Source organism: Chrysemys picta, chromosome 2 (genome assembly GCF_011386835.1).
Source record: "Chrysemys picta bellii isolate R12L10 chromosome 2, ASM1138683v2, whole genome shotgun sequence".
Taxonomy (NCBI): Eukaryota; Metazoa; Chordata; order Testudines; family Emydidae; genus Chrysemys; species Chrysemys picta.
In genome coordinates, this window is record NC_088792.1 from 232,355,653 (window position 1) to 232,364,154 (window position 8,502).

General features: G+C 41.0%; 1 long non-coding RNA gene across 1 annotated transcript; it reads right to left on the minus strand.

Moving 5' to 3' along the window:
• Positions 1-2,207: 2,207 nt before the first annotated feature.
• Positions 2,208-8,032, minus strand: LOC122174260 (uncharacterized). The gene is made up of 3 exons (XR_006175858.2): positions 7,952-8,032; positions 7,462-7,620; positions 2,208-6,643 (listed from the first exon to the last, which is right to left on the minus strand). It is a non-coding gene; the product is annotated as an uncharacterized LOC122174260 (long non-coding RNA).
• Positions 8,033-8,502: the final 470 nt, after the last annotated feature.

The following is an 8,502-nucleotide window of genomic DNA, read 5'->3' on the forward strand; positions in this document are numbered from 1 at the left end:
GAGGAAGAAGAAGAGGATGAAACTTCTGGTCCTGAATCACCACAAAGCTACCACTGATGTTGGTCATGCACCTCAAAAGTTGTTTCATGTTCTCATAGGTTTCCATCATATGGACTGCATGACCAACTGGAATTGATGGCAAAACATTGCCATTATGCAGTAAAATAGCTTTAAGACTCGTCTTCGATGAATCAATGAACAGTCTCCACTCATCTGGATCGTGAACGATGTTGAGGGCTGCCATCACACCATCGATGTTGTTGCATGCTACAAGTTCACCTTCCATGAAGAAGAATGGGACAAGATCCTTTTGACGGTCACGAAACATGGAAACCCTAACATCACCTACCAGGAGATTCTACTGCTGTAGTCTGGAGCCCAACAGCTCTGCCTTACTCTTGGGTAGTTCCAAATCCCTGACAAGGTCATTCAGTTCACCTTGTGTTATGAGGTGTGGTTCAGAGGAGGAGGATGGGAGAAAATGTGGGTCCTGTGACATTGATGGTTCAGGACCAGAAGTTTCATCCTGTTCCTCTTCCTCGTCTGACTCAAGTGAGAATGATTCTAGTGCATCAGGAACCGGCAGTCCTTCTCTGTGGGGGACTGGGCGTATAGCTGATGGAATGTTTGGATAATTCACAGTCCACTTTTTTTTCTTTGACACACCTTTCCCAACTGGAGGCACCATGCAGCAGTAACAATTGCTGGTATGATCTGTTGGCTCTCTCCAAATTATTGGCACTGCAAAAGGCATAGATTTCCTTTTCCTGTTCAACCACTGGCGAAGATTTGTTGCACAAGTGTTGCAGCATGTGTGGGGCCCACCTCTTGTCCGGATCTCCAATTTTGCAGCCAAAATAAAGGTGATAGGCTTTCTTAACCATAGTGGTTATACTGCACTTTTGTGATACAAAAGTCAGTTCACCTCAAACGTAGCAGAAGTTATCTGCACTGTTCACACAAGTACGAGGCATCTCTGCTCACTTTGGCTAAACAGAAACGTGTCCCTTTGATTTTGCAAACACTGACAAATAAGAGCACGACACTGTATGATTTCTAGAGCTGATATAGGGCAATTTGTTCAGCAGAGTGATGTAAGCTTAGTTATGATTGCATCATCCATGACTCGATGCAATTCATATCATGTATGACGCAATACCAGCTTCAGATTGCATCATTCATTGTTTTGTCTAAAAAGCAAGTACTGTCCAAACCCAGTCATAGATTTATTCATAGATCCAGTCAAAGATGTATTTTAGTCATTTCTGGTTTAAATTGAGATCCCTTCCCTTTATAACTCACTTATCCTCCGCCATTCCCAAGTCAAGGGTCGTATATACTGACCCAATAGCATATCTTGAAAAGTTGAGCCAATCAACAATTTTAAGCATCATTTTCATTCTCAGTGACCCAGAATTAGTAAAGTTTGACTACATTTATTTCAGAAGCATTTTGGCTGTAGAGCAGTGCAACATGAAACAGCTTTTGAGGTGCATAAACTATGACCAACATCAGTGACAGCTTTGTGGCGATTTGAAGGTTGTTGCTCTCTTGCTTGGTCTGCAGACTGGATACACAAAGTACTGCTGTTTTCTCTGCGAATGGGATAGTCGTGCAAGAGATTCCCATTACATCAAGAAAGATTGGCCACTCTGACAGTCATTGGAACCTGGGAGGAAAAGTGTTCAGCATCCACCACTTGTTAAATCAAGGAAGATTTTGTTACCACCCTTACACATCAAGCTGGGCCTGATGAAGAACTTTGTCAAGGCCATTGACAAAACACAAGCAGCTTTCAAGTACCTCCATGGAAAATTTCCAAGGTTAAATGAAGCTAAGATAAAGGAAGGTGTCTTTGTTGGTCCTCAGATTCGTGAACTTCTTCGAGATGATGCATTTGACCATGCACTGCGTGGCAAGGAGAAGACGGCATGGAAAGCCTTCCAGTTTGTGGCAATAAATTTTCTTGGAAACAACAAGGCAGACAACTACAGGTTGTTGGTGGAAAACCTCCTCAAGGCATACAAAAGCCTTGGTTGCAACATGTCACTAAAGATACATTTTTTGCACTCTCATCTAGATTTTTTTCCACCGAACTGCGGAGCAGTGAGCGACAAGCATGGCGAATGATTTCACCAGGACATTGCAACAATAGAGAAACGCTATCAGGGAAATGGAGCCCATCAATGCTTGCAGACTATTGCTGGGCAGTGACAAGAGATGCTCCATTTAATGAATACAAGAGACAAGCCAAGAAGCGCCGAGTAGACACTGAATAGGACTAAACTATGTACAGAATAGTTTTTTGCCTTTTGTTTCATAATAAATTTTATTTATATAACCCTTTTGCTGATTTTTAAAGTGTTACATAAACAGGACAAGTGAAATATTATCATGTAAAGTAACCATAAACACATGAAGACCTAGGTTTACAATTTATGATTAAAACTCTACTATCTACACAATATACATAGACATAAAATGTAAAAACTTATATTTTAGAAACAGTAGCCAATCAGTTGTTTTAATTGTCATATTTGAATTCAGCACATCAAAATACATAATAAATATCACATTTTATCTCTGAAGCAGACTACTTCTCAAAAATTGTAGACCAGTGTTATTCTATGGCACAGAGGTGAAGAATGTGTGGAGCTTCCAGAGAATCTGGGCTACAGTGCAAAAGCTCTCAACCAAGTACTGACAATGGAAATGCTTTATTTGAATATGCTTGTAAAACAAGGCTTATGCACAAGACTCTAATGAGCTAAAAGCTCATGATTTGTACAGTGCATGTTTTATCCTGGTCTGTCTGAATCAAGAAGGTTATCTAACAGTCACAACCCAGTGCTTCCCCTCCAACCCCGTCTAGGCAGGAACAACAAAATGCCATGTAGTGTTTATAGATGGTTTTGAAATGTCCTGACTTTATTCAAATGTAACCTTTTTAACCTTATTTTGGTGAGTATGCTCTAAAGTAGATGCAAGTTTTTCCATTAAAAAGTTTATACCCCTACTACTGCTCCTCTGTTCTCAGAAAAATGACATGACCATGGCGGGGGAGAGAGAAAGCTAAGAAGGGTGTGTTTGCCAAATGGGAAAATATTTATCCTCATTTCACTCTGATTAATCTGCAGCAGTTGCCAAAAGACATTCATAACACATGGCAACCAGTTTTTCAATTAGTGATAGTGATGAGTTATTATGTGTTTGTTTACATTTATGGTGGTCTTTGGAAACCTATATATGCCCTACTTTAATAACCCAAGGGAGGTATAGATTTTAAACTGTTTATTCTATAATTTGCCACAGTGGTGCAGAAGACAGTGTTTTGCAATGACGACAAATTGACAGTGCCTTCTGGTTTTCAGTCCACTTCTCAAAGTGTACATGAATGAAACATCCAGGTGGTGATGCTGCCCACTTTATAACTTTTAGCCCACTCATTAGACCAGCTGCCTGAGATGTGGGAGAGCCAGATTCAATTCCCCCTCTCCACAGGAGATGAAGAAAGGATATGAACATGACTATTTAAGTATTTAACCAAAGTGGAACATTCATTGGGCCAGAGAGAAAGCAAGAGTGAGTTAGTCTGTAGTTCAGTGCTTAGGGCAACCACCTGGGAGATGGGAGACCCTGGGTCCAGTCCTCTCATTCCAATCACTGTTTCTTTATTTATCCTCAGTGGAACAGCTTCACCAGGAGAGACTGTTTACCACTCCCCAATTTTTGCATCATCTGCAAACTTTCAATTATTTTGTTTTCCTCTTGGTCAGTAATAAAAATGTTAAATAGCATAGAGCAGTGATACTCAGCCTGAGGCTCGCAAGCAACAAGTGGCTCTTTAATGTGTCTCCTGCGGTTCATTGCACCACAATATTAAAAACACTGGTTAATAATTAAATCATACAATTAGGATGTTTTTACTATGATATTAACCAATTAAGTTATCAACTTGCACTAAGTTACTAACTTATTTGATGTGAGAATATATATTAAAAAATGAAATATTTTCCCAGTCATACTGTTTAAATATGAGTAATAGTACTATAGTAAATGAAACAATGAATTCACACAACTGTGACTCTTTTGGGTAATGTTGATTGCTAATTTGACTCCTGAACTGAGGTCTGAGTACCAATGGCATAGAGCCAAGAACTGATCCCTGTTGGACACCACTAGAAACACATGCATTTGATGATGATGATCCCTATTTGTGAGGTTCTGCAGGGATGGGACTGGAACTCATTTCTGCAAGATGGCCGACATTTCTAAGCCATTACCCAGCAGCCATGGTAAAGTTGCATGCATTACCACATAGACCCTGTGGTTATACCACCACTGGTAGTACTGCCTTGGTAGGACAGACTGACAGCTTCCCCCAGGCATCCTATTTACCCCAGGAGGAATTCCCGGAAGTTTCCATGCAGCAAGATGGACTCCCTTACCAGCTGTAGCAATGGCGCTACCTTTCCGCTTGCTCTTAGACTCCTGACCCCAGCTCTGACAGTTGGTTGTAATCCTCATTTCCTGACTCTTGATCTGATCTTTAGTGCTGTTCCTGGCTTCTGACTGCCACTGCTCTGATCACTAAGCCTGACTGCCTACGCCCTGGTAATACACCCATTTACAATTACGTTTGGAAATGTATCAGTTAGTAAGCTTTTAATCCATTTAATATGTCGCATGTTAATTTAATATTTTGATTTTAAAAATCTAGAAGGATGTCATGTGGTACCAAATCAAATGCTTTACAGAAATCTAAGTATATTACTTATATTATCTTTATCAACTAAACTTGTAATCCCATAAAAAAAATATATATATAAAAAAGGATCTATTTCCCTTAAACCCATGTCGATTGGCATCAATTACATTACCCTCCATTTAATATTAATAAAGTCCTGTATCAACCGCTCCATTATCTAGCCTACAATTGACATGAGACTGACAGGCCTATAATTACCTAAATCATCCTTTTTAAATATTGTCACAATGTTAGTTTTCTTCCAGTCTTCTGGAACTTCCCTGGTATTCCAAAACTTATTGAATAAAAATTAATCATCCAGCAAGCTTCTCAGCCAGCTCTTTTAAAGCTCTTAATGCAAGTTAACTGGAACTGCTGATTTTAAAATGTCTAATTTTAGTAGCTGCTGTTTAACATCCTTCTGAGATATTAGCAGAATATAAAGAGTGTATAATATGACTACATCATCTTTTTTCTCCAAATACAGAACAGAAAGATTTATTGAATATTTGTGCCTTTTCTGCATTTTTATTTAATCATTTCCATCTACTAAGGTACCAATACACTTAGAATTCTTTTTGTTCTTAACCTAAGAAGGAGGTTTTTAAGTGAATGTCTACATTGCAATTAGACACCTGCAGCTGGCCCATGACAGCTGATTTGAGTCCACGGGGCAGTGCAGACATTTGGGTTTGAGTTTGTACCTGGGCTCTAGGATACTATGAGGGGGAAGGGTCCTAGAGATCAGGCTGCAGCCGAAGCCCTAATGCCTACATCAAAATTAAACAGACCTTTAATCTGAGCCCCACAAGCCCAAGTCAGCTCCTCCACATATAAAATATCCATTTCCTCTTTAAGGCTGTCACTTTATAAAGCACCATCGTTTTCCCATAAGCCCAGCTAAATCGGGAAAGAATTCACAAACCCTCACCTCACTAAGTTCTGCCCCATTCTCTCTAACGGAGAGAATCCCAGTTCAAAACAGTTTGCTTATAGTTACATGTAAATTCCACTGACACTGTGGCCTCTAGAAATTTAGAAATTTCTAACCTGATAATTCTCTGTTAGCAGTTTCTCTCCAAATTCATTATTCCTAGGCTAATGCCTACCACCTGCAGAATTCAGAGGCAGACCAGTGTTGCTGCTGGAGGCTCCCTTCAGCTCAAGCCACCAGAAGAGCTCGTCCACAACTGTAGAAACATGCCAGCAAGCATTTGTTAGCATTAAGACAACTTGATATAATGTATTAAATTAATCATAAGACAAACAGATGTCTAAGTATCCCTTTAGAGAAATAAATAATTTATATTGTGGGCATTTACCAGGGTGGGTTGAATTTGGAAAGAAGACGCTAACAGAAAGAAAATGTATGGTCATGGGAACTACTTCCAAAACTTGCCTTTCAGAGATAATGGCAACTGGAAAGGCCAGCCATAGGCTTGTCTAATTTATCATTGTGCTTAAACTTGGCACCTGATATTCAAAAGAAGGATCCTATATGTCTGTCTACAAAATGCTGTTATGGCTGGTACCCACATTTCTAAAGTGCTTGGTTTTATTACTCCAACCAGATCTCCTGGAGAATCTATGGTGTAGCAAGATCACTCGAACTTTGGGATTATTATAATATTTTTAGCAGCATAGCATCTAGAAGTTAAGGCCCCATTGTGCTGGGAACTGCACAACCAAAGAGACAGTTCCTGCCACAAAGCGGTTTCTGTTTCCCCCTCACCAGAAATGTAAATTTGACCAGACCAATGAAAGAAATATCCTGGTTGAGTTCAGTTTGGATACCAAGCTGCATTAGAGGTTAGTGGAAAAATCATGCTGAATTACATTCTCTTCTGATGCCCAGATTGTTAATTTCAGGTGTTCCTTGTCTGAATGAAGGAGTTCCTGTAAAAAAAAAAAAAAAATTAACAGTGAGGGTAATTAACCATTGGAACAATTTATCAAGGGTCATGGTGGATTCTCCATCACGGGCAGTTTTTAAAGTGAGATTGGATGTTTTTCAAAAAGATCTGCTCTAGAAATTTTAGGGAAGTTCTTTGGCCTTTGTAGTACAGGAGGTCAGACTAGGTAATCACAATGGTCCCTTCTGGCCTTGGAATCTGAGTCTCTAGGCAGTATGCTATTCATCCCGGCCTGTGGACAATGCAATGGAGGAGAGGTATGCATACCTCAATTGTGGAACTAGCATGCTAGATGTCCCTGAATGTCTGCCTGCCTGCTCCTTCAGACTGGCTAGCACCCAAGGAAGTACTGTAGGCGCAACCTAGTACCACTTGGGGGTTGCCAGGTGCCAGGTTTTCAACCAGAAAGTCCAGTTGAAAAAGGGTCCAGGAAGCGTACAGTCAGATGTAAAGAATGGACACAAAGTCCAGTTACCGTGGGTTGTGGGGAGGTGCCAGGTCATCAACCCACGCTAGCTCCTGCTCAGCTGGGGCCACCTCCTACTTGCATTTCATGGGCAAGCAGGCTCTGTGTCAGTCTGTGAGCTCTGGAGCAGAGGGAGCCCAGCAGGGAAGAGGGGGGCAAGTAGGTGGAGAGGATCCAGCTATGAGGAAGGGGGAGAGGGGAAAGCAGCAAGGGGGCTTTTCTGTGTTGGAGTTGTGGCTTTTTGCCGAGTTGGACCCAACATGCTGGTCTATCTCTGAACCCCATACCCAGCTTTGCAAAGGTCAGCAGACTGGGAACAGAGAGGACATCATTACCTTTCATAGAGCCTGTAAGTGCTGCCTCATATAGGAAGCGCCACATAGATTTAAGCCAGGTGGTCTGCCATGCCTGAGTGGGAGCAGAGGAGTCTGAAAGGGAGATGCTGCAGGGGCAGATCCAGGTGGTTGAAACCAGCAGGCTGCTATTTACCCATTCTGGAGGAAAGAGGAAGAAGAAGCTTGTAAGTTGCAATTGCACAAAAGATGAATACAAATAAATATTTTAAACTGAAATGGTCAGGAGAAACTGAACTGTCAACTTGTTCCACCACCTGAGGCAGAAAATCTGGTGGCCTGAGCTGAAAGGAGAAGCTCAGGCCACTGGAGCTACAGCAAAAACAGTGACAGCTTCCAAATTCCATGGGGAGGGCGGTATAACCCAAGAGTAATGAATAAGGAGTATCCCCCACCCAAGCTCTCCCTCTAGATCCATAAAACACACCACAGTGGGTGGACCACACATTAATCTAACAGAGGACTTACTTACTAATTACATATCCAAAGTGGTACTGGAACCCAGCCCTCCCAGCAGACAAAATTCTTAGTCTGGGATTGATCAGTCACTGAGTCCACAGAGTTGATTTTAAACTCCTTTATAGCCCCATCCCCCAACCTTTTTGCTCTAATTATCTCAGCTCTTAGAATGGGATCTTGGGATGTGACATGTTAGGGGGAGTGCCTACAAAGTAAACTTCCTGTACAGCCTCAGAACAGCTACTGAGGATATCTGATAACTACCACACCCTGTTCTGGAAGTTTCTGGATCTTTCTAACTGAATTTCTCTGCCTTGCTTTCTGTGGCACATGTGCAGAGACACAAGATCCGTGTTTCTTACCCACTGATTTTCTTTTCTACCCTTCCCCTGAAGAAACAAAGTCAAATGCAGTAGTACTAGGCATATGGGTTATAGATGCATAAAAGGCATTAAATTTACACTTACAAATATCCATTTAACTTTCTGAGATGCAACACCATTTTTAGAAATTCTGTCATTTCATTTAAAAGTAATATTAAATCCAATTTAGTAGCCACTGATT